Genomic DNA, 6,105 nt, shown 5'->3' on the forward strand with positions numbered 1-6,105 from the left:
TCTCTAATGTCGGTGGATATTAATTTTAAACCTTGCTGGCACTCCACCATAAGGAGAGTGAAAGATCTTGTTCTTTCATCCAAACCAGTATCAAATAGGTGTAGCTCAACATTTAAAGCAACCCCACCAAGTCATTTAGTCCCAAAAAGGACGATGGCTTTCATGGCAACACAGAATTTGCCATATTAGATGTAGTGGATGACAGGATCTGAAGTCTGACTGCTTTATTCCAGAAGTGACCCATACTTCATCCTGTGCTTCAGAGAAGGATGAAAGGCCTTCATAACGCCTCCTAAACATAACCATATGGAAACATCTTGTCGAGTTTTAAAAAGCATAAGCAAATAGGGTCCTAGAGAAATACTGGGAAAGTGTGGCATTCATCTCTGAAATCTTGGAGGGATTAACGGAGCGATTATACTGCCTCAAGTTTCCTACAGCAGGGAAGCATTCTTCTGCTGTATTCCACACACAGTGACAAGGAGGACATTTCAGCACAGAAAACAGAGGGCAGAATGCAAAAATATCCCGGTGCCCAAACCTGCCAAAAATCAAACCCTTAACCTGTTGGCAATGCAGGCAGTCCCAGATCGGGTCTGTGTACCTTCAGCGTTGTACAATGACAGTAGCCATAAAGATTCAGAACGAGCAGGAGGACCGGTGAGGCCATTAATAACAGTAATAAATGCTGTTCTGCTCGAGGAAAACACTTACCCGAGGAATAAAAACAATCATTTTAGAATACGCTATGTCCTCTGTGAAATTCCCACCGCATTTGCACAACGCCACAGCAATTAAGGAGCAGCTCCCCGTGCCAGCGAGCAGGCTGCCGGCCCCCCGTGCCACCAGATGCTGCTCGGGGCATTGGGAGGGCTCCCAGCAGGGCTGCTCCTGCCCGTCCAAGCCTCTCCTGCTTACACCTTCTCCCCCCCGGATGGTAAACGTGGCTCTCGCTCTGCCAGCTGGTGGGGTTACTCCTTTGCGGGAGAGCCTGGTGGGCCGGCGTGCTGCTACCGAGGTGCTGCAGGGTGTTGCACAGCTCAGAAACCAGCCATGGTTGTGCAATGATAGCCTCCCGCCGCCAGCCAACTGAGGACTGTGTCAGGCCGGCATGAAAACAAGCCTGGGAGCTAAAGGAGGGAAGATTAAAGCAAAGAGGCAGCATGTTTTTTAATTGCGCCTTAGAATTCCTAATCTAGTTAATGGCCCTTCTAGCCCATCTTGTGTAAAGAAACGAGCATGTGGCATGTACTGAAGGAGGATCAACACTGACACACCGACAGATGCGCTTATTGGCACAAGAGACTCGATTATTTCTTGGACTGGGTTTTTCTACTTGCAAGCTAGCCAGCAGCAACTTGCTTTTTTGGAGGGGAAGGGAAGGATCAAACAATCGCTGCAGAGGGATATTAGTTCCCTGGCACTCAGTCTTCTTCCATTACAGACTCTTTGCTCAAACGAGAGACAATGCTGCCGTTCCTTCCCCCTGACTCACTGGCAACCCTTTCTCCATCTCTGTTTTGCTGCTTTGGAGATTTTTTTGGCTGGAGCCTGATCAGCCCAGCCTGCCCTTTTATCCTCTGCCTCTGCACTTCCAACACTTTTGTGTCCTTCATCCTTCCCCAGAGCTCCTCCATGCAGTGGAGGACTGCAAGTCACCGAAGTACCCAAAAGTTAAACACAGCCAGCTTGATACCAGGCAGTTTTTCATGCCTGCTTGAGGAGTACACTGAGGGGGCACACTGGCAAAGCCTCCTGAGCACGTGGGGACCTGTGCAGGGACCTGTCCGACAGGAGGGTCACAGCTGAGGGCTGGCAGCACGCAGAGGAGAGCCAGGTCTGGTCCCTCATCTCAGGAGAGCCGTCCCACTGCTGACGGAGAGCTGCCCACGGGAGGGAGACCAGAGGAATTCAGGATGACCGAACCCTGCATGGCTGGAAGGGGGAGTTGCAAAACCCCCTGGAGCCTGGCCAGGACACCAGAGGCAATGTCTGAACAAACAGCACTCGAGGAGGCATGGGAGCTTTCACCATGCTGTTAGAGGGCTGCTGGAGGGCTCGTGCCCTGCTGCCATTCTCAGGCTTTTCTCAGCATCCGAGCTGGATGTTAGCAGAGGTGGACTCACACAGGAGGAGGAGGAGAGAAGGAGGAAGAGGAAGGAAACACCATTCTCCAGAGAAGGATTGCAGCAGGGGTGGCAGAAAGCACACAATCAAGTTCATGATTGCCAGTAAAAATGGTTCCCTGTGAACTTAAGAGATGCTTCCTTGTGCCAGCCATAAGTAGCTTCAGCCTCCTGGTGACTCCTGGTGCTCACCCAGAGGCGCACTTTCATTTGCACAAGCCCAGGGACAGCCACGCATCTTGAGATCGCAAAATGATGTGGATTGAAAAGCCCCCAAAAAGCCGATTCCTGCCTCAGCAGGGACACTGCTCTCCAGAAATACAGAATATTCCTTCCCAAAGCTCCCTGACAAACATGAGTCCATCGGGGGGAAGGGATAAGCTGGACAGTGAAATAGTGTAACTGTCTGTTAATGCCATTCGGGATGCTGTTGAAAGAATTCTGGAACAACCGTGAGACTTTCTGGATGCTCAAACACTGAATGAGTCAAAAAATCATCTGTGTCCTACAGAGAAACATTTTAGAAAACAAAGCAGTTGGCTTCTAGCAACATGATGTAACCTTGGGTTTTCCTCCCCTTATTGTAAGTGCATCTCTGGGTGTTTGCTTTTAAAGCTGTATCCATTAATAATGTGCCTTTATATTTATTTAGAGATATGTCAAACAAGGAGCGCTTATCCGTAGCCCCAGGCAACCCAACAATTTTAATATATAAACAACTATATAAATGAGCCTTATAATTGTCCAACAAAAGCTTCAGCAACAAAGAATCCCATCTGCGCACCGTCTCTTCTCAGGATGCTCAAAATTCAGCATCCACTTCAGCAGCCAAGGAGAATAAATAAGCTTTCCAAGGGAACCAGCTCGGGTTATTGCAGACCAAATGAAGGAACAAGGTGTTTGCCTTTTTTTAACTTAAGAAAAAAAAAAAATCAGAAATGGAAAAACATGGGCCAGATTTTCAAGCAAACTCAACACGTTGCCTGCCTAAATTACACTCACATGCAAGTGCATGCAAATGCATCGTTCCCCTGGTCATTTGCCTGAACTGCATCCACATTTTCCTCAGATGCCTCCTTGAGCACGACACGACACGCATGAGCAGCCTCCCCAGCCTCTCAGAAATCAGAGCATGGGCACACTGGTGGGAACAGAGGAAACACCTGCATTCCTCTGCAGCAAAAACGCAGCCAAAATAATGATGAGGCTGAGTAAAGCCTGGCTGAACGTAAAGGTCAGGGCGCCGGGATGTGGCAGAGCTCAGGGGGTTCCTCATGAAGCTTGGCAGGGGGATCCTTATCCTTTTATGCTTTTTACACATATTTCAGCTGGGGAGAAAAAAAAAGCCAAGTGAAAATAAGCAACCATTTTTGGCCTCTGCTGCAGTCCTTAGGTGGGTGACTAAGCACCGCTGGTTACCGTTACCTATAGCCGCAGGGCGTATATTGCAGGGCCGCAGGAGGTGACAGCACATCTGTCCTCCGTGGGCAATAAACATGCCCTGTGTAGGGCCAGCCACTGCTTCAGGCCAAACCCTGCTCTCCTGCTCTCTTCTGGCCAGCCCGGGACTGGGGGATCCCCTGTTTTCTGTGGGGAGACGCCACTGGTGTCCCAGGGGAGCACCACGCGCCAGAGGAGAGCGCCGACAAGGATGCTCTTCCCCCGATCCGAAAGCCTCTTTTCCTCGCTGGGAGCTGCATGTGAAAACATCACAACAAAGCACCGCAAGAGAGAAGGGGAGGAAAGCCCTTGAGAGCTCAGTGCAGAGCCTTCATGTTTTAATCCTTCCCCCCCTCCTCCCGTCCCATGCCCAAAGGAAAAAATAAGGAGCTTGGAAGGGCCCTTCCCAGCGCGGATCCCCGCTCCTCCCTTCCGGCTCCCCCCTCCAGAGGAAAAGCCCTTTGAAGGCCTCCGCGGGGGCGGAGGTGAGGATGTCTGCTTTGCCTCTCCGTGTGCTGCTCTTCCTCTCCCGGCTCTGCTGGCACCCACGGAGGAACAAGGCAGGGCTGGGGCCCGGTCCTGCTCCTGGAGCCCCCACTCCCCTCCCCACCGCCTTTCCACCCCTCGCCTGGGCTCACAAACAACTCCCCACTCAGAGCAGCATTGCAGCGCACTGAGCTTGTCCCCATGTGCAACCCTTCGAGTCTGAACAGCTCTGCTGGCTCCTGCCTTGGGCAAGGTTTCAGTTTCCCTGTGGCTTGATGACGTGATTTGGGCAGGATTTATGAGGCTTACAAAAAAGCACAATTAAATCTAATGGGCAATGGAGGGGATTTTTTTTTTCTTCTCCTTGCTCTCTTTTCATTGCTGGCTTCGAGGACCAGGGCAATGAGTTGGCAAAAGCCTTCCGTGTTGGCCGGAGCCTGAATTTCTAGCCAAAAAACTTTGCTCCAAGTCCAGTTAAATTAACTTCCTAAAGTTTTTAAAATATTTTCTTTTCTGTAAGCTGGCTGAGAAGCCACTGACATTTCGGTTGACCAGCAATCAGGATGCAGTGCTCGGGATCCTTATGGACCAAGCGTATCGCGGCTGCATCTCCACCACAGCCTGCAGCCAGAGAGGAAAGCAGCCTCGTGGCGATGCCATGGGAGGCACAAAGATGTGAGGGGGAGGCTGAAATGTCCTCTCCACGGGGAGAGGAGCTGGAGATGTCCCTTAGGGAAGGGGCACATGCCCCACGTGCTCAGGGAAAGGACGAACCAAACCCAAGAGGAAGGAGCGTGGCCTTGACTGGAAACCGTGCCCGCTGAGGAAGGCAAAGCCTCGATCCCAGCTTTGCACTTTCACCCCCGTCCGGTAACGAATAACTCGCCGTTTGGGAACCGTTTCAGCTGTGTCATTTCAGGTAAGGCAGGCTGTTGTTTTCGAGGCACCGGCGCTGTAAGTCCCCGAGGGGGAGGGTCCCTGCAGGGGGCAGGCCGTACACGTGCACGTCCACCCACACGTGCACCACGTGCCTTGCCTTCTCCCGTGGAAACTTCACTTCAGCTCTCTTGTGTTGCTGTTCTTACTCCAAAACAAAGGTCAAACAGAAAGCACGCAGCTCGGTTTTATCTATGGAGAAACACAGCCATCACGCTTTACAAAAACATCAGCAAATTCTGTGCAGCCAGGGCCAGACCCTTCAGGAAAGTGCACTTTGCCCCGGTGCTCGGCTGGCAACACAAGGAGGGTGGCAGCCCACCCGATTGTGTACTTATTTCTTGGGACACTACTGAAAAAGAGTGAGGGGGAAAAAAAAAAAAGAAAGAAAGAAAGAAAAAAAAAAAAACACACACAAAAAAAAAAAAACAACAACTTCAGCCTAGCACAAGAGGAAATGAAAAGGGAAACTTTGAGATTTCTCATCTCTCCAGAAAGCCCCGCGGCCGGTTGCAGAACTTTGTCATCACAACTGCTCAGCCTGCGGTTCGCAGCACCGCGATCCCGGCAGGCTTTGCACCAGCTCAATCATTATATCAATAAGGAAGTACAATCACTTAACCACAAAGCCAGTTTCTTTTCTAAGCCCTCATGTTGCCTTAGAAGGTTTTTAAACAAGATGCTTTCCTGTTTTTGAAACCTGGGCATCCGTATGGTTTGCAGGTTACTCAAACAACCTTATCATTTGAAGCAATCCTGGCATGAATTTCAAAACTGCTCACTGCGGTGCTCCCCTCCCCTCTCCACACATATCTATTTACTCACAGGGATCCTTATTTACAGTGTCTTCTTGCCAACTGCTGACACAGAAGAAAAAAACCCTTGGTTACACATTAAGCTTTATCGTTGGGGCGTTTGTGCCAGACAGTGTCCAAACACAGCTCGCTGACTGACCTCACCTTCGGGCCGGCCACTCGGCAGGGAAATGTCTCCTGTGAGCTACTTGCAAGGGCAGGGCTCCCTTCTCACCGCTGCCGTGTTAGTCCCCCTCTCACCTCCATCTGGGCTACACGGGCTGTTCAAGGAGCAGGCAGTTTTGTTTTCAGAACCCACAATG

The sequence above is a fragment of the Aythya marila genome, assembly GCF_965140915.1.
Source record: "Aythya marila genome assembly, chromosome: 3".
Lineage (NCBI taxonomy): Eukaryota > Metazoa > Chordata > Aves > Anseriformes > Anatidae > Aythya > Aythya marila.